The sequence below is a fragment of the Manis pentadactyla genome, chromosome 15, assembly GCF_030020395.1.
Source record: "Manis pentadactyla isolate mManPen7 chromosome 15, mManPen7.hap1, whole genome shotgun sequence".
Taxonomy (NCBI): Eukaryota; Metazoa; Chordata; class Mammalia; order Pholidota; family Manidae; genus Manis; species Manis pentadactyla.
Genome location: NC_080033.1, coordinates 66153505 through 66173988, shown reverse-complemented (window position 1 = coordinate 66173988; position 20484 = coordinate 66153505). Strand labels below are relative to the sequence as shown.

At 41.5% G+C, this 20484-nt stretch overlaps 1 protein-coding gene across 1 annotated transcript in view; it reads left to right on the top strand.

Moving 5' to 3' along the window:
- Positions 1 to 20484, top strand: part of CMC2 (C-X9-C motif containing 2) — a 33939-nt gene that overhangs the window by 729 nt on the left and 12726 nt on the right. The gene's annotated exons all lie outside the window — the stretch shown is intronic.

The following is a 20484-nucleotide window of genomic DNA, read 5'->3' as shown; positions in this document are numbered from 1 at the left end:
TGAAAATAGGATCGATTGGCCAAAATAGGATCCGGGTCCCGATTGGCTCAAATAGGATCCAGGTCCTGATTGGCTCAAATAGGATCTGGGTCCTGATTGGCTCAAATAGGATCTGGGTCCTGATTGGCTGAGGTAGTATCCAGGATCTTGCCCATTCATTCCCCCCTCTCTTTGGATCTTAACGAAGGGACCCAATCATGGGTCTAATGAGGTTTCACAGTTGTAAGGAGATAAAGGCTCTTACTGTTGTCTTAGCACGACTGTATTGATTCTATTTTTGACAAAAGTCATCAGTCTATTGAGGATACATGGTCCAAAAGTAAGTAGCAGCAACAGAATTATTAGAGGGCTTATTAGGGTGGAAACTAAGGTGGTTAACCACGGGGAAGTGTTAAATAAAGATTCAAACCATCTCTGTGGTTGTTCCCGTTCTCTTTTGTGTTTGGCTAAGCCTTCCCGGACTTTGGCCATAGATTCTTTTACTACTCCTGAATGATCAGTGTAAAAACAGCACTCTTCTCCTAGTGCAGCACATAGTCCCCCTTGTTGGAGGAACAATAAATCAAGCCCCCTTCTATTTTGGAGTACAACTTCGGATAGGGAGGTGAGAGATTTTTCTAAATGACTAACGGAGGCCCGTATTCTTTCTATATCTTCATCTATGGCCGTTCTCAGGGATGTCATACTTGCTTGTTGAGTGGCCAGGGAGGTTATGCCGGTTCCGGCCCCAGCCACTCTAAAAGTGAATAGAGTGGCAATGGTTAGGGCAGTGATGGGTTCCCTCTTATTTCTTTCTTGGCTTGTGCCTTCGCTCCAGTGAGAATACATGCTTTCCTCGGGGTGGTAGAGGATACGGGGTACCACAGTCACTAGGATACAGAATTCTCTAGAGGCGTTAAAGATGGAGGTTGAGAGGCATGGGGTGAGGCCAGTCTTGGAACATATCCACCATCTATTACTTCCTGGAACTAGCCACTTTATGTCATCTCAACTAGGGGTGGCATCTATGGAAGTGCATAAACTTTGTTTATATTGTGGCACCTTTCCTTGGCAGGTTCTTTTACCACTTATATGTTGTAGTGTCAAGCCTATTTTACGGTCTCCCCATGAACACTGAGAGGGTTTTTCACTAGTTGATAAATTATAGGTGGCATTCAGACCTATGGCTTCATAAAATGGAGGTTTTATATCATAACATAGCCAGCATGAGACCGTGAGGCCAGGGCTGGTAGCGTTAAGGGTCTCATACATAGCGTGCATCAGTTTCCATAGGGGGTCTTTACCGGCCTGCACAGCAGGTGCCGGGGGGGTTCATAGAGGTAGTCATCTGGGGTTCTGTCATTTCTTTCAAGGTTTTCTTGTTATTTGGGTTTTTAGTAGGGGCGGGAAGAGCTAATACCTGGTTTGGACTCATAGGGGCTGTTTTTGTCTGAGACTTATGGATAATTAGTTTAATGGTTAAAAGTCCACTTGGGTAAGGGCCGACCCAGGTGAACTGGCCCATATCAAGCTGAAAACCCCAAGTTATTCCAGATATCCAGGATTTCTCATTTTTAGCTCATTCTTGGTTAAACTGTACACGCACTTGGGGTACCCTATTGTCAGGGTCTCTGAGGGTGAATTTAACTAAATCCCGATTCCCGACTGCCTACTTCTGGGGCCCATAATTAGAAGTTACACTACTCCAGTTTTTGCAGTAAGCACTTTCTAGGCCCCCACAGGTCTTCCAGTTATTTCCTTGGTTGCCAGGGCAGGCCCAGAACCCTTGTGCTCGTCCTTGAGCAGTGTCAATAAATGCCCGTTTTTGCAGGACATGATAATTGTGTTCCCTCCCCCGCCTAAGTTCGAAAAGCTCCCTGAGATCAAAATATAAATCTGGCCACCATGTGTTTAGTGGGGCTGTGTGTGCAGTTTCGTTGAGGGTTTTACCAGTTTGTCCATCTGTCAGGATCTATGTCTGCCTATAAGATTGATGGGGGTTAGGGTCGTCTGGTTTGACATGAGGAAGGCATAGTATAAGCAACATTAGTGGGGTAAGTGAGAAGGGCGCAGTCTTAGCTTTAGAGGATTGTCTTTGTCCGGCTGGCTTTTCTATTCTGGAACAAAGTCTTTGAGAACGGCGTGTGGGTCAGCTGGTCGGACGTGGGTGCAGTGTACCTAAGGAGTAATCCTGTCGACCTTGAGAGCAGTGGGAGTGGTCAGGATCACGATGTAGGGTCCCTTCCAGCGTGGTTGAAGTGTCTGGTGTTGGTGTCTCCGGACGTACACTCAGTTACCTGGACGATAGCGGTGCGGTTCTGGAGGGGGTCCGGTCTCATAATGAGCTTTCAGCTTAGGCCAGATCTGCTCATGGGTTCGTTGCAACACTTGGAGGGAGAAAAGGAGTTGGTGATCATCAAATTCAGCAAGTACTTTGGGTTTGAGGGTGGGAATAATAGGTGGAGGGATGCCATACATGATTTCAAAGGGAGTAAGTCCTATTTTATATGGGGAGTTACGCACCCGATAAAGGGCAAAGGGAAGGAGAGTTACCCAGTCTCCTCCAGTCTCTAGGGCTAATTTAGTCAAGGTCTCTTTTAAAGTACTGTTCATTCTTTCTACCTGTCCTGAACTTTGGGGTCTATACGCACAATGTAATTTCCAATCTGCCCCAAGAATCTGTGCTACTCCCTGAGTTACCTTGGAAGCAAATCCTGGTCCATTGTCTGAGCTTATCCTGGCAGGAAAACCATACCTTGGCAGGATGTCTTCTAACAATTTCTTGGCCACGGTCTGCGTGGTCTCATGTTTGGTGGGAAATGCCTCGATCCAACCTGAAAAAGTGTCTACAAACACTAGCAAATACCTGTACCCGTATTTTCCGGGCTTTACTTCTGTAAAATCCACTTCCCAATAGGTGCCTGGTCTGTTTCCTCGGAGTCTGGTACCAGGGTTGGGCGCCTGGGCAGTCACATTTGTCAGTTGGCAAGCCTTGCAGCTTGCTACGATTTGCCCAATTTTTTTTTTTTTAGTAGAAAATTTAGATTTATTTGTCATTAAATGAGCTGTATAAATTATGTAAATTAACTTAGAAACACTGTTTTTTTTTTTTGAGAGGGCATCTCTCATATTTATTGATCAAATGGTTTTTAACAACAATAAAGTTCTGTATAGGGGACTCAATGCACAGTCATTAATCAACCCCAAGCCTATTTCTCAACAGTCTCCAATCTTCTGAAGCATAACGAACAGGTTCTTACATGGTGAACAAATTCTTACATAGTGAATAAGTTCGTACATGGTGAACAGTGCAAGGGCAGTCATATCACAAAAACTTTCGGTTTTGATCACACATCATGAACTAAAAACAATCAAGTCAGGTATGATTATTCGTTTGATTTTTATACTTGATTTATATGTGAATCCCATATTTCTCCCTTATTATTATTATTATTATTATTATTATTTAAATAAAATACTGAAGTGGTAGGTAGATGCAAGATAAAGGTAGAAAACATAATTTAGTGCTGTAAGAGGGATTTGCCCAATTTTTGATCGAGAGTCTCTGATAGTGATGTGAGCATGTCGCACCAAGTCTTCCATTTTTCTCGTCCCCATGTGTGTAGCCCGATGCATTTTGGTTAGGACCTAACTTTTCCGGTAGAATGATACAGTCAGCAGCTCTCTACCACCCATTTAGGTAGTTGGTCATGGGTAGCTGCTTGATCTATTTTGTGTCTTCATCAGTGTAGGAGGGGGTGTCTGGAAGGTTAGGGGCCCCTGGGTCTGGCAATGTGGTCAGTAGGGCATGGTCTACTGAAAGGGCTGCCAGTCTGGCGCATTGGTCTGCTAATCTGTTTCCTTTGGCGATCGGGGTGTCAGATTTTTGATGGCCTGGGCAATGAATTATAGCCAGGGTTTTGGGTAGCCAAAGGGCCCATAGGAGGCCAAGAATTTCTTCTTTATTTTTGATGGTTTTTCCCTCTGCAGTTAACAGCCCCCTCTCTCTATAGATGGCACTATGTATGTGGGCAGTGGCAAATGCATACTTACTGTTCGTATAGACATTAAGGCGTTTGCCTTTGGCCATAGTCAATGCTTTAGTCAGCGCGATCAGCTCTGCCCGCTGGGCTGAAGACCCTGGAGCCAGTGGCTCAGCCCAGACAGCTTCTGTCTCGGTTGTTACAGCTGCCCCTGCATACCTTACTCCATCCTGCATGAAGCTGCTTCCATCGGTGTACCATGTGGCATCTGCTTCTGCCAGTGGCTGATCTCGCAGGTCGGTTCTGACTACGTGAACATGAGCCAGGATTTCTCCCCAGTCATGGAGTGGTGCCTCCCAGTCTGGGTCAGGGAGGAGGGTGGCTGGATTCAGTGAGGCGGGTGTCTGGAACAGAATTCTAGAGGGATTTAAAAGCAGTCCTTGATGCGTTTAGTCGGGCATTACTTATCTGTCTTGTGGCTGTTTGAGCACCCCTTCGATTGCATATGGGGTAGTGACATTTAATTCTTGTCTTAGTGTTAGTTTGTCTGCATCTTTGACCATGGAAGCCACCACAGCAGTGATTCGCAGACAGGGGGTCCATCCAGTGGCGTGGCGACAGTGTCTAGCCGCTTTGAGAAATAAGCTATGGGCCTTTTCCAAGGGCCAATGTACTGTATCAGCACTCCTTTAGCTACTCCTTTACTTTCATCTATGTATAGGTAAAAAGGTTTGGTTAAATCAGGGAGCCCCAGTGCAGGTGCAGAGAGTAAGGCTTGCTTCAGTCTAGTGAATGAGTTCTCTACAGTCTCTGTCCATGTAAACTCCTGTTTTTCTTTGGTGGCTTCATAAAGGGGTCTAGCTATTTCCGCAAAACCTGGGATCCACAATCGGCAGTATCCTGCTGGTCTTAGGAATTCACGCATTTGGCGGACATTTTGTGGGCGTGGTATTCTTAAGACAGTCTCTTTTCTTGCTTCCATGAGCCAACTCTGTCCTCCTTTTAATTTATAGCCTAAGTAGCTTACCTCTGTCTTGCAGATTTGGGACTTTTTGGCCGAGGCTTGGTAACCCAAGGCTCCTAGTGTAGAAAGCAGGTCCTTGGTGCCTTGCAGGCACCTTTCCTGGTCTTCAGTGGCTACCAGGATATCATCTACATACTGTAAAAGAGTTAATTCTGGGTGTTTAGATCGGAACTCACTTCATGTAGGGCCTCATCGAAGATGGTGGGCGAGTTTTTGAATCCTTGAGGGAGCCTGGTCCAGGTGAGTTGGCTGCTAATTCCTTTTTCCGGGTCCCTCCACTCAAAGGCAAAGATGTTCTGGCTTTTAGGTGCTGGGGCAAGATGAAAAAGGCATCTTTTAAATCTAAGACTGTATACCAGGTTCGGGTAGGAGGCAATGAGCTGAGGAGGGTGTACGGATTGGGGACCGTTGGGTGTACATCCATCACCCACTTGTTTACCTCCCGCAAGTCTTGGACTGGTCGATAGTCAGTTGAATTTGGCTTTCGGAGTGGTAATAGTGGGGTATTCCATGCTGACTGGCAAGGTCTCAGTATGCTTAACTCGAGTAACCTTCTAATGTGTGGAGTGATTCCAGCTCTTGCTTCGAGTGGCTTCGGGTATTGCTGGACACTGACTGGGTCTGTGCCCGATTTTAATTCTATAAATATTTCCGGTCTATTTTGAGCTAATCCTACTCTCCCTGTCTCGGCCCAGTCTTGGGGAAATGTCTGTAACCAATATTCTAAGTCATACATTGGTGATAACGGTGTCTGGTGCATGCGGTACTCATCTTCGAGGCTTATAGTGAGCACCTGTATTGGATGTCTGTCTTTATTCAGAATTTTTGTCCCTTCTGGTTGGAAGCTGATTTGTGCTCCCACCTTGGTGAGCAAGTCTTGGCCTAATAAGGGGTAGGGGCATTCTGGGATGACCATGAACGAGTGGGATACCCGGCCCACGCCGAGGTCCACTGTCCTTCGGGTAGTCCATGAATATTGTTTCATCCCAGTAGCTCCCTGTACCCGTGAGGTTTTATCTGCCAATTTTCCCTGGGGTTGTAATAGGACAGAGTGCTGAGCTCTGGTGTCCACAAGGAATTCTATAGGTTGCCCCTCCACTTTTAGGTTACTCCACTTTAGGCTCGGGGAGGGGTGCCGAACCCCGTCGCCCCTAGTCATCATTGCCTTCAGTGCTTAGGATAGTAACGGGGGCCTTTTTGGGTCTTTTGTTGGGACAGTCTTTGACCCAGTGGCCTTCTTCTTTGCAATATGCACACTGGTTCTTTAACTTGGGGCGGTTCCCTCGGGTGAGGTCTTCCTTACCTTGTCCCGTGGCCAGTTTCTTAAGGTGTCTCTGTCGCTCCTGAGGGCTATCTGCAGTTGTAGCCAGCAGTATTTTGGCCAAGTTTCGAGTTTGGCGGTCGCTTATTCTTGTCTGTAGTTCTTCTGGGCTCTCTCAATTATTAAAAACTCTTTCTGCCACTACTACCAGGTCCTGCAGACTCCTTTCTCCTAATCTCTCTACTCTTTGTAACTTTTTCTTTATGTCTGGAGCGGCTTGGTTGACAAAAGCCATAACTATAGCGGCTCTATTCTCTGGAACTTCAGGATCCATGGGGGTGTACTGTCTAAAGGCCTCTATGATCTTCTCTAGAAATGCCGCTGGGCTTTCGTCCCTGCCTGTTGAACATTATATACCTTAGCCAAATTGGTGGGCTTTTGTGCAGCCGCCCTGAGACCTGCCAACAGAGTCTGGCGATAGACCTGGAGTCTCTCCTTACCTTCTGCTGAATTGTAGTCCCAGTTTGGACGAGAGAGGGGAAAGGCAGCATTTATGAGGTCCGGGTTCTGGGTGGGCTGTCTATTGTCACCCAGAACTGACTTCCGGGCTTCTACCTGGATCCTTTCTCTCTCTTCAGTGGTAAAAAGAACCTGTAAGAGCTGTTGACAATCATCTCAAGTGGGCTGATGGGTAAAAAGAACAGTGTCTAAGAGGTTAATAAGATCTTTGGGGTTTTCTGAGAATTTAGCATTCTGAGTTCTCTAGTTACAGAGGTCGCTAGTGGAGAACGGCCAATAGTGTATTGGCCGTTCTCCTGTTTCATCGGGGGCCCTGCGGCATGCAGGGGAAGGACAGTTGAGTCAGCAGGTCCCTGACTGAGGGCCGCTCGATGGACCCGGACCCGCGTCCCCGCCGCAGGTCCATGCACAGGCGCTCCTCCTTCAGGAACAGGAACCGGTTCTTCCGGAACTGGTTCCCCTTCATCTGGTTCTGCTGGCTCCGCTGGCGGGGCAGTTGGGAGGGGCTGATAGAGTGGTGGAAAGATCAACTCCTCTGAGCTGGTGTCCTGCAGGACTGGGTAGAGGGATGGTTTGGTTTCTTTAGGTCCCGAGGAGTCTCTCCGAGACTTTGGGACCAGACCTTGTAGGGCCAAGACTTTGGGCGTGGGGTCTGCCCTGGATGGAAGGAAAGGTTTAAGCCATGAGGGAGGGTTTTTAATTAGGTCCTGCCAGACTAAGATGTAGGGAATTTGGCCTGGACGGTGGCCCGGGCTCCTTTCCTGAAGATAACACCTTTCACCTGTAAAAGGGTGGTTAGATTAAAAGTTCCCTCCAGCGGCCATCCAACATTAAAGGACGGCCACTCAGAGGTGCAGAAAACACGAAATTTTCCTTTCCTAACGTCTGTGCTCAAATTGTGAGCTCTCTCCCTAACATCTGAAAAATGGTCTGTCATGAGAGATAAAGGAGTCGTCTGCGTCTGTCCCATTTCTTCCGTCAACAACAAGACTAAGATAAACACAATAGCCAACAAACAGGCGCCTACAGATAAGAATCTGCCCTGGCCGTGGAGGCAAAACTGAAAGTAGGTTGAGGACCTGTCGGACTGCAGCTGCAGCCGACTTTCCTCACAGATGAGGACCTCGTCTTCCAGACTGGGGCAAGGGATGCCTCCCAAGACCCCTGGTCAGTGACCCGCCAGTGCGTCCGCCTAAGTTAATGCTGACCCAGATACAGATTGGAGCTCCTACAGGCTTATACAGGCTTGTTCGCGAACAAAAACAGTGAGACACAGATAAAGACAGAGTGGGACACATATAGACAAGGACAGACAGATAACTGAGTACACTCACCAGCTGACACTGGGCCCTCTGGGTTGGGAGTCCTGGGGGTCTCTGGGATCCTGGACGAGCCCCCAAAATGTTATGCCCGAAGTCGCAAATCCCAGGAGACCACCAGGGAACCAACACGGTTGCAAAAGCAAAGAGCCTTTATTCGAGCCAGCTCAAGCTCAATCTCACACTCACGCCAATGCAGTGGCCAGGTGCCAGAGAGAGAGCGAGTTTCAGGAAACACAAAGGTTTTATGTGTTTCTAGGGCGGTTTGTTGGGTGAGGGTCGTGGCTCTGGCTGATTGGCTGGGCTTGGGGGTAGTTGGTGGGGTGATAGGTCCTGGCTCTGGTCAGTTGGCAGGGTCTACGGGAGGTGGGTTTACTTCTTGCTAACTGGAGGGGAGAGAGAGAGACCAAGCTCCGATTGGCTGAAAATAGAATCTGGGTCCCGATTGGCCAAAATAGGATCCGGGTCCCGATTGGCTCAAATAAGATCCGGGTCCTGATTGGCTCAAATAGGATCTGGGTCCTGATTGGCTCAAATAGGATCCGGGTCCTGATTGGCTGAGGTAGTATCCAGGAGCTTGCCCTTTCAACCGGTCCTCCCAGCGGCTCTTGCGGCTCTTGCCCCAGTGGCTGCCCACCATGCTGGGGATTTTTCCGGGGTGGCTGGAGGTGCGTCCTAGCCCCTCCCTCCCCTGGCATTTGCTGACGACGCGCTGGTGGCTGATAGCAGGGTTTGGCTTAGACCTTTTACTCTCCGCCACCATCTGTGCCGCCGCTCACGGGCCTTGTGACCTTGGGCGAGCTGGGCTCTTACCTGCACGGAGCCTTGGCTTCCTCAAGCCTGTAAAGTGGGTATAACCCATTTCATTGATTGTGAAAAGGGAAGCCTTTAACACGGTGTTTGACACGCTGAAAACTCACTAAGTTGTCTGGTTGTTATTGTTTATATAGTTATATGGAGTTTAGAATTTGCACGTAGAAGACGGGGGTCTGTTAGGGTGCATCTCAGGTGCAGGGAAAGTTTGTCAACAATTCATTTTGCGATCTGCGGATCCAGTAACATCCACCTCAGTAAATTTCTCAAGGAAAGTAGACATTCAGATCCCTTTTATTGTTTTGAAAACTTACTGTGCTTGTAGTTTCACAGTAGGTGTGTTACGAAGAGTGTTCATCAAATTCGAGTCCTGGAACGTTTCATTAAAAACTTAAATGCATAGGAAAATTTGCTCTGGCAAAGTAATTCTGTTGTGTATCACATACAATCCTTTGTATCTCCTATAATACAGACTTGTGTATTTTTTTAGTTGATTTAAAATGAGCCGCATTTCATCCTTTTTAAAACTATGTTGAGGTCTGAACCGATTCTCAAATCTGTGATAATCCTAAATTTGACACTCGGCAAACATTTATTGAGCATTTACTATGTGCATTTATATACAAGAACACCCCCTGACTAGCCTGTGCGTTCTTTGAGGTGTAGTTCTTTTGCTCTGAAATTCATGTGATTGGCAGAATGCTCAGCACCTAGTAAGTGGTGATAAACGTTCAGGGAAAACTTGGTGCATTCCTTCAGAGACTGTGGTGGAAGTTAGAGTCCTACAGTTAATCCTTCTCCCAGCTGTGGGGTGTGATCTCTACTCTGGGAGCAGTAGTCACTCTCTCAATGGCATCTGTTGAGGTTTGGTCACTTTGCAACTGTGATAAGTAGAAGTGAAAAGGGCAGGTGGTCCCCTGCTAGGTCAGTAACCTCTGCTGAATGTAGTGCATAGTCTGAAATAGAGGGGGAAATGTTAATTTAACAAATTCCAATGCTTTCTGAAATGTGGGCTTTTAAAATAAGATATGTTTTACAAAGCATTAAATATTTACAGATTTTTTTTCACATTCTGAACAAGAGACTTTTCCCAATGTGTTTTTTGTTTGCTTTAAAATGACATTAAAAATTGCAGCTGTAGTATAAATTTCTTTCTGGTGCAGCCACCCAACAGCACAACCTTTCTCCAGAATATCCAAGTGGCATTAAAATAAAGGGTTTCCTCCTTGTGATGACAGATTTGCTGAAGTGTGTTATTAGAATACTTATTCCCTTTTCTTTACTAGAGTTAATGTATTACTCTTGGTTTATTTATTTTCCAAAACTGTGCCACCTGGTGGTTGAAATCTGTCTATCAAAATACTCATTAGGAAAATTGCACCTCAGAGCCCTGGTAGAGTGAGGTGAAGGAGTGAAAAAAGTAAGGCAATAATGTTTATATCTTTAACTAGAGTACCCTATTGCTTCTACCCTCCCAGCTTGCCCCCAAGTGAAGTTAAAATTGCTCTTCTGGGACCTGTTAACCAATTATCAATACATCAGGTTGTCACAGCTGAACATTTTTTTTTTAATTAAGGTATCATTGATATACAATCTTATGAAGGTTTCACATGAGCAACATTATGGTTTCAACATTCACCCATATTATCAAGTCCTACCCCAACCCCATTGCAGTCACTGACTGTCCATCAGCATAGTAAGATGCTATAGAGTCATTACTTGCCTTCCCTGTGCCATACTGCCTTCCCCATGACCCCCCTACATTCTGTGTGCTAATCATAACGCCTCTTAATCCCCTTCACCCTCCCTCCCCAAACGCCTCCCCACCCCCTTTCCTTTGGTAACCGCTAGTCCTTTCTTGGAGGCTGTAAGTCTGCTGCTGTTTTGTTCCTTCAGTTTTGTTTTGTTGTTATACTTCACAAATGAGTGAAATCATTTGGTACTTGTCTTTTTCTGCAGCGGACTTATTTCACTGAACATACTACCCTCTAGCAACATGTATGGTGTTGCAACACAGCTGAACATTTTGAAGAGCTTCAGTGGACTGTGTTGGTAACAATGTGTGCCTACGTAAAGAAGCAGCTGCGTTAGGCATGGGGAGGGAAGTGTTGTAATTGTGACCCTTTTGATGTTTTCTAAATGCCAGTATAAAGGTGGGACTGAAGCTTTGCATTTACCTAAACAATAACAGTTGGAATAGAATTTATCCCTTTTTTTGCTGCAAACACCCATGCACAAAGTCTTAATCACAAACACACTTTTCCTTCACTTCTGTTTTAACAGTGTGGCTGATGTTCATAATTACCTTGGCACTACCCTTTTAAAATTGTTTCCTGCAAGTTTATCTTTTGAGTGTGGATTTTATTTTTGGAAATTAAAGTCATTTCATTGTGACCTAAGATTTGAGAAGATGCAGTGCAAGAATGTCCTCTGTGACAACCTGAACTGATGTAAGCAGTCTCTTTTGGGCACATTAGGACAGTTAGCAGAGAACTTGACGTAGCAGCCTCTTTCATTGTCGGACGACTCCATGGAGATGCCTTCTGCCTCCAACTTCCACCCGTTAGTTTCCAGTCCTGTCCTCAGAAGCAACTCAGAGTAAAATCAGTTCAGCCTTTCCCTTCATGTGGCAGAGCATTTCAAACAATCAAATAATACTTTGGCACAGTGAGTGGTGAGGGTGACATCTGCAGACACTCTTGCGTAAGTTATTTTAAACCTCAGGACAACGCAGAGATACAGGTCAAGGGCTAACTAGGTCTCAGATTAAGTAACCAAAGTGATAACAACTTGTGAATAGATGAGTCCACAACTTTTCCCTCCAGGTCCACATCTGTTCCCTTCAAATCCATCGCTCATCCTACTTAACTATGTAGTTCCTTTTATCAGTCTCTTCTGTTGTAGGCTTCCGTACCTTGGTAAGTATTCCCAGTTTCATTAATGGCTTCTTGTTTAAACAGAGAGTCAAGGCCATCTCCGTCCGGAGTGCTCCCCCCAGGAGTATGCAGATTGTCCATATTCTTGGACCTGGCTGATTGGTGAGGGGGGACACAGCACTGTTCTTTTTCCTGATGTAGACAGACCCCCTATTTCCAGTAACACAGGATAATATTACACTGAATTTTTGGAACCTAGGCCTAGAATTAGTGCTTGTTGAACTTGTAGCCAACCAGAGAAATAGTTGTATATGAATTTATATTGTTGACAAACTACTGGGAAGGCATGTCTTTTTTTGCACATGAGAAGAATCTGTCATAGTGAGAGATTACATTGGGTATTAGCTCTGCCACTTAACTCTGTGACCTGGGGCTTAGTTTAGCTATGAAAATGTGAGTAATGCACGTTTTGAACTATAAAAAGGCAATTTTTTATGGTTCAACTAAATTTTAAAAAGAACCTATGTCCTTCAGTTACTGGGAGGATTGTAAGACTTGTGTTTAGCACATGGTAAGTGCTCAACAGATTTTCTACACTAATAATGTAGATATATTCTTCTGGCTTTGAAGAAATTTAAAAAATAGGAATATGCAATATATAGCTTTTATTCCACTCATAAAAAATTACTTTGAGTTATAATAATATTGTTAGAATTGACTTTTAAAGGTGACTACTGGAAAGTATCAGCACTTGTTTAAATGTGTCTAAGAACGGTGCCATTGTTTTATAGTTAGGTTTTGTGTGAGTAGAGCAGTACCTCTGTGTGTGCACCAACAGTTAGGCAAAGCCAGATGACGCAGGGTGTGTGACAGCGAGCATAGGCAAAGGGTGTATACCTAACTGAAAAGATAGGGCAGAGGAAAGAGGGGAATGACTGGTACAGCAAGGAGTTTGTTAGATAAAGGATAGGTAAGTGTTTAGAGCTTTAGGTTAAGTGGAAGCCTTTTTTAATCCAGAGGAATAGAAAAAGGAAACTATATGAAACCATTTTCTATGTTGGCTTAGTCATCTAGGATAAGTAAGTAGAAGAGAAGACTTACTAGTACCTTGCTTGGGAATCTACAGTAACACTCATGTTTGAAGTACACTTTTGTTACGGAGGGAGGAAAAATATATGTCATGATTGCATTTATGTTTGTATACACAGTGTGCATATAGGTATTTATCTCAGCAGTCAAGTGTGTTCTCAGGTATTTATTTTCCCAATTAAAGAGGTCCTTTCACTACATCATAAGCTTGATTCTGAACTGTACAAGCACAAATCTGAGGGCTGCCTGATAGAAAAATGCAAAAACATTTTGTTAAATGTATTTACAAAAGAAAATGTTAAAGACATTTTCTAGGTGACTGAACCAGTGTACATCTTCCATCAGTAAAAATATGTGAGGCAGAAACCAGGTAACCAATGCTATACGTAGATGTTGGTATGTAATATTGGTACAATATCAGATGACTTAAGTTACTGAACTGTATGAGACTTCATTGTCTGAGGCAAAAAATTTATATCATCAAAAAGACTTTGTAGTTGGAGGCAGGCAAATAAAACTTCAACTTTGCTGGATTTCCAGTTCCAATTTCAAATACTTAGCTGGGCACAACGGCAGACAGCATGATTTGTGATCTTCAGCTGTGGTGTGTGTGTGTGTGTGTGTGTGTGTGTGTGTGTGTGTGTGTGTGTGTTTAGTAGTCAGTAGAACAGTGATCTACTGGTATTTTTATAATTGAAATCTGAAACACTAGGTATACTATAATTTGCTGGAATTAATTATTTAGACAGTTTTGAGGATTTTATTTATTGGGAATAGGTGGATGGGCTGTTTGAATTTCTCAGAACTTTTTAAAACAGCTTTATTTCTATTTTTAAAAAACTTTCTGTTATCAAATGTACATCACAGTCCCCCTACCCCAAACCCCACACATTATGAGTCTAATGCTGTTTTGTTCCTTCTGTTTTTCTTTTTCTTTTTTTTATTAAGGTATCATTGATATACATGCTTATGAAGGTTTCACAAGAAAAACAGTGTGGTTACTACATTCACCCTTATTATCGAGTCCTCCCTGATACTCGTTATAGTCACTGTCCATCACTGTAGTAAAATTGTTTTGCTTTGTTTTTATATTCCACCAATAAGGGAAATCGTATGGTATTAGTCTTTCTCTATGTGGCTTATTTCACTGACCATAATACCTTCTAGATCCATCCATGTTGTTGCAAATGGCAGGATTTCTTTTCTTTATATGACTGAATAATATTCCATTGTGTATATGTACCACATCTTCTGTATCTATTCATCCATTGATGAACACTTAGGTTGCTTCCATATTTTGACTTGCAAATACTGTGGCAGTAAACATAGGGGTGCATATGCCTTTTCGAATCGGATTTTCTTTTCTTTGGGTAAATTCCTAGGAGTAGAATTACTGGATCAAATGGTATTTCTATTTTTAGTTTTTTGAGGAACCTGCATATTGCTTTCCACAGTGGTTGAACTAATTTACATTCCCACCAGCAGTGTAGGAAGGTTCCTATTTCTCCACATCCTTGCCACCATTTGTTGTTTCCTGACTTTTGTATAGTGGCCATTCTAACTGGTATGAGGTAATATCTCATTGTGGTTTAATTTGCATTTCCCTGATGACTAGTGATATGGGGCATCTTTTCATGAGCCTGTTGGCCATTTGTAATTCTTTGGAGAAGTGTCTGTTTAAATCCTCTGCCCATTTTTTGATTGGGTTATTTGTTTATTGGGTGTTGAGGTGTATGAATTCTTCATATATTTTGGTTGTTAACCCGTTATCAAATGAGTCATGTATGAATATATTCTCCCATACTGTAGGATGCCTCTTTATTCTACTGATGGTGTCCTTTGCTGTACAGTAGTTCCACTTGTTCATATTTTATTTCTCCTGTTTCCCTTGCCTGAGGAGATGTGTCCACGAAAAACTTGCTGATGTTCAAGAGATTTTTGCCTATGTTTTCTTCTCCGAGTTTTATGGTTTCATGACTTACATTCAGGTCTTTGATCCATTTCAAGTTTACTTTTATGTGTGAAGTTAGACAATAATTCAGTTTCATTCTCTTGCATGTAGCTGTCCAGTTTTGCCAACATCAGTTGTTGAACAGGCTGTCTTTTCCCCAGTGTATATTCATGGCTCCTTTATCATATAGTAATTGACCATATATGCCTGGGTTTATATTTAGGCCCTCTGTTCTGTTCCATTGATCTATGGGTCTGTTCTTGTGCCAGTGTTAAATTGTTTTGGTTATTGTGGCTTTGTAGTAGAGCTTGAAGTTGGGGAGCATAATCCCCCAGCTTTGTTCTTCCTTCTCATCATTACTTTGGCTATATTCTTTTGTAGTTCCATATGAATTTTAGAACTATTTGTTCTAGTTCGTTGAAGAATGCTGTTGGTATTTTGATAGGGATTGCACTGAATCTGTAAATTCCATTGGGCAGGATGGCCATTTTCACAATATTAATTCTTCCTATACATAAGCACTGGATAGATTTCCATTTTTTGGTGTCTTCTTTAATTTCTCTCTTGAGTATCTTGTAATTTTCAGGTCTTTCACCTCCTTGGTTAGGTTTATTCCTAGGTATTTTATTCTTTTGGCTGCAATTGTAAGTGGAGTTGTTTTCCTGATTTCTCTTTCTGTTCCTTTGTTGTTAGTATATAGGAATGCAACAGATTTCTGTATTATTACTTTTGAATCCTGCAACTTTGCTGAATTCAGGTATTAGTTCCAATAGTTTTTTGGTGGATTCTTTAGGGTTTTTTGTGTATAATATGTTATCTGCAAATAGAGTTTAGCTTCTTTCTTACCAGTTTGGACACCTTTTATCTCTTTGTGTTGACTGATTGCTGTGGGTAGGATCTTCAGTACTATGTTGAATAAATGTGGTAAGAGTTGGTATCCTTGTCTTGTTCCCAATCTTAGAGGGAAAGCTTTCAGCTTTTCCCTATTAACGATGTTCACTGTGGGTTTGTTGTATATGGCCTTTATTGTGTTGAAGTATGTACCCTCCCTCTACCCATTTTGTTAAAAGTTTTTATCATGAATAGATGTTGAATTGAGATGATCATGTGGTTTTTATCCTTCTTTTTGTTAATATGGTATGTAATATTGATTGGTTTACTAATATTTTACCATCCTTGCATTGCTGGAATAAATCCCTCTTGGTCATGATGGATGATCTTTTTCATGTACTTTTGAATACGGTTTGCTAATATTTTGTTGAATATTTTTACATCTCTGTTCATTAGGGATATTAGTCTGTAATTTTCATTTTTTTATGGTATCTTTGTCTGGTTTTGGTATTAGAGTGATGCTGGCCTCATAGAATAAGTTTGGAAGTACTCCCTCTTCTACTTTTTTGAATGCTTTTAGAAGGATGGGTATTAGCTCTTCTTTAAATGTTGAGTAGAGTTCAGCTGTGAAGCTGTCTGGAATGTGAACTTTGTTTTTTGATTACCAGTATGATTTCATTTCTGGTAATTGGTCTGCTCCAGATTTTCTGTTTCTTCCCGGGTCGGTTTTGGAAGATTGTATTTTTCTAGGAAACTGTCCATTTCTTCTAAGTTGTCCAATTTACTGGCATATGATTTTTCACAGTATTCTCTAATGATTCTTTGTATTTCTGTGGCATCTGTTGTGACTTTTCCTTCTTTGTTTCTGATCCTGTTTATGTGTGTATACTCTCTTTTTTTTCTTGATGGGTCTGGCTAAGGGTTTATCTATTTTGTTTATTTTCTCAAAGAACCAACTCCTGGTTTCATTGATTTTTTTTTCTATTGTTTTGTTCTTCTCTATTTTATTTATTTCTGCTCTGATCTTTATTATGTCCCTCTTTCTACTAACTTTGGGTTTCATTTGTTCTTTTTCTAGTTTCTTTAATTGTGATTTTAGACTGTTAATTTGGGATTGTTTTTGTTTCTTGAGGTAAGCCTGTATTGCCATATACTTTCCTCTTAGAACTGCCTTTGCTGCATCCCACAGATTTTGGGCTGTTGTGTTTTTGTTTTCATTTGTCTCCATGTAGTGCTCGATTTCTGCTTTAATTTGTTCATTGATCCATTGATTATTTAGAAGCATGTTGTTTAGCCTCCATGTGTTTGTAAGTCTTTGTTTTCTTTGCATATTTTATTTCTAGTGTCATACTGTGTGGTCTAAGAAGCTGCTTGATATAATTTCAATCTTTCTGAATTTATTGGTGCTTTTCTTTGGTGTAGTAGGTGATCTATTATTCTGGAGAACATACCATATACACTTGAGAAAATGTATATCCTGCTGCTTTTGGTTGGAGTGTTCTACAGACATCTGTTAAGTCCATTTGACCTAATGTATTGTTCATTGCCTCTGTTTCCTTACTTACTTTCTGTCTGGTTGATCTGTTGGTGTGAGTGGTATGTTAAAGTCTCCTAAAATGAATGTGTTGCAGTCTATTTCCCGTTTTAATGCTGTTACTTTGTTTTACATATTTAGGTGCCCTTATATTGGGTTCATAGATTTTTATAATTGTGATATCCTCTTGTTGGACTGACCCCTTTATCATTATGTAATGTCTTTCTTTGTCTCTTGTTATTTTGTTTTGAAATCTATTTTGTTTGGTGTATGTGTTTGGGTCAGAAATGAGTCTCTTGTAGGTAGCTTATAGATGGGTCTTTTTTTTTTTTATCCATTCTGCCACTCTGTGTCTTTTGATTGGTACATCCAGTCCATTTACATTTAAGGTGATTATTAATAGATATGTACTTATTGCCATTTTATTGTTTTCTGGCTGTTCTTCATATCTCCTCTCTGTTCCTTTCCTTCTCCCTTATACTCTTGTTGTTGGTGGTTTTCTTTAGTGTTGAAATTGGATTTCTCTTTTTCTAATATATTTATTTTTGTGTGTGCATATTTGTTGTAGGCTTTAGTTTTGTGGTTACCACAAGTTCAAGGATAGCTTCTTTACTATACAATACAATAATCTATCTCAAATTTCTGATTACTCTATTTCAAACACAATCTTTTTTTTCTTCTTCCTCCTCCTCTTCGACATTTTTCATATGGGGTGTCATAATCTGCACTTTCGTGTATCCCTTGACTGATTTTCTATATAGTTGTTATTGCTTCTTTTGTTTTGTTTTAATTTTGTACTTACTTGGTAATTAATTGGTCTGCTACCTTTGCTGTGGTTTGTTTTCACTGGTGGTTTAGCCTTAGGGTCATTTCCATCTATAGCAGTTCCTGTAACATATCTTGTACGACTGGCTTAGTGGTGGTGAATTCTTCCAACTTTTGTTTATCTGGAAATTGTTTAATACCTGCTTCAAATTTAAATGATAATCTTGCCAGGTAGAGGATTCTTTGTTGGAGGTCCTTCTGTTTCAGTACATTAAATACATCATGCCTCTCCTTCTGGCCTGTAGAGTTTCTGTTAAGAAGTCAGCTGGTAGCCTGATGGGAATTCCTTTATAAGTAATCTTTTCTTCTCTTTCTGGCTGCTTTCAACACATTCTCCATATCTTTGATCTTTGCCATTTTAATTACTATATGTCTTGATGTTGTCTTCCTTGGGTTCCTTTTGTTAGGAGATCTCTGTGCTTCCATGACCTGAGTGTCTTTTTCTTTCCCCATATTGGGGAAGTTTTCAACAGTTATTTCCTTAAAGAGGCTTTCCATCCCTTTTTCTCTCTTCTTCTATTACCCCTATTATGTGACTATTGTTTTACTTGGATTGGTCATGTAGCTCTCATCATTCTTTCATTCCTAGAGATCCTTTTTTCTCTCTGTTCCTCAGCTTCTTTGTTTTCCTGTTCTCTAATTTCTGTTTCATTTCTGTCTCCTTTACATGATCTAATCTACTTTTAAATTCCTCCATTGTATTTTTCATTTCAGATACTGTATTCTTCAGCTCTGAGTGGCTCTTTTTCAGGTTTTCTATCTCTATTGAAGTCTTCCCTGAGATCTTGAATACTTTTCTGTAAATCCGTGAGCATATTTGACTTTTATTTGGAAATCTTTATCAACAAGATTGGTGATCTCTCTTGCATTTAGCCCTCCGTCTGGGGTTCTGTCTTGTAGTTTTGTTTGGATCAAATTCTTCTGCTTGCTCATTTTGTCAGGAATTCTGTGTTTCTTCCTTTGTATTAGATGTCTCTGCTGTGCTTTCTGGTCCTTTCCTGCGTGGTCCTCTCTTGTTCCTCAGGTGTAGGGAGGTCTGTTCTGAAGTCCTCAGGTATTTTCAGGTCTAGTTGCATTTGCTGTATTTTCCTCTTATGTGTTTTTAGGAGGAGGTTTCCATCTTGCCTTCATGTGCCACCATCTTTAATCCATTAATCCCCTTAAACAACTTTATTGAGATATAATTTACATACCATAAAATTCAGCCATTGTAAGTGGATGATTTTGGTAAACTTCCATAATTGTGCAACCATTACCGCAATCCTATTTTAGAAAATTTTCATCACCCAAAAAGATTCCTTTGTGCCTATTTGCAAATTAATCCTCACTCTCACCTTCAGGCCTAGGCAATAAACTATCAGCTTTCTGTCTCTACAAATTTGCCATTTCTAGACATTGCATATAAATGGAATCATACACTGTAGTCTTTTGAATCTGCTTCTTTCATTTTCCTTAGTGCTTTTGAGGTTCATCCATGTTGGTGCATTTATCAGTTCATTCCTTCAAATTGCTGAGTCTTACTCCATTGTACAGATATGCCACATGTTTATCTAGTTACCTGGTTATTGGTCATTTGTATTGTTTCCTGTATTGGCTGTTATGAATAATGCTATAAACGTTATCAGACATAGCTTGTGTGGATGTGTTTTCATTTCTTTTGGGTAGGTTCTTAGGAGTGCAATTTCCAGATCATATGGTAAGTTTGTGTTAACTTAAGACAGTTGCAAGTTGTTTTCCTAAATGTCTGTACTATTTTACATTCCCAGTAGCAACCCATGAGCTCCATTTTCTCCACATTGTAACCAATGCTTGGTATTGTCTGACTTTTTTTTTAGATAATTATTTTTTATTGAAGGGTAGTTGACGCACAGTATTACATTACATTAGTTTCAAGTGTACAACACAGTGATAAAACATTTATATACATAATTCTAGGTTCCAGCTATCACCATACCAAGCTGTTACAATATCTTGACTATATTCCTTATGCTATACATTACATCCCGGTTACTTATTTATTTTACCATTGGAAGTCTGTCCTTTTTTTTTTTTTTTTTTTTTTTTTTTGTGAGGGCATCTCTCATATTTATTGATCAAATGGTTGTTAACGACAATAAAATTCTGTATAGGGGAGTCAATGCTCAATGCACAATCATTAATCCACCCCAAGCCTAATTTTCGTCAGTCTCCAATCTTCTGAGGCATAACAAACAAGTTCTTACATGGAGAACAAATTCTTACATAGTGAATAAGTTACATGGTGAACAGTACAAGGGCAGTCATCACAGAAACTTTCGGTTTTGCTCATGCATTATGAACTATAAACAGTTCAAATATGAATACTCATTTGGTTTTTATACTTGATTTATATGTGGATACCACATTTCTCTCTTTATTATTATTATTTTTAATAAAATGCTGAAGTGGTAGGTAGATGCAAGATAAAGGTAGAAAACATAGTTTAGTGTTGTAAGAGAGCA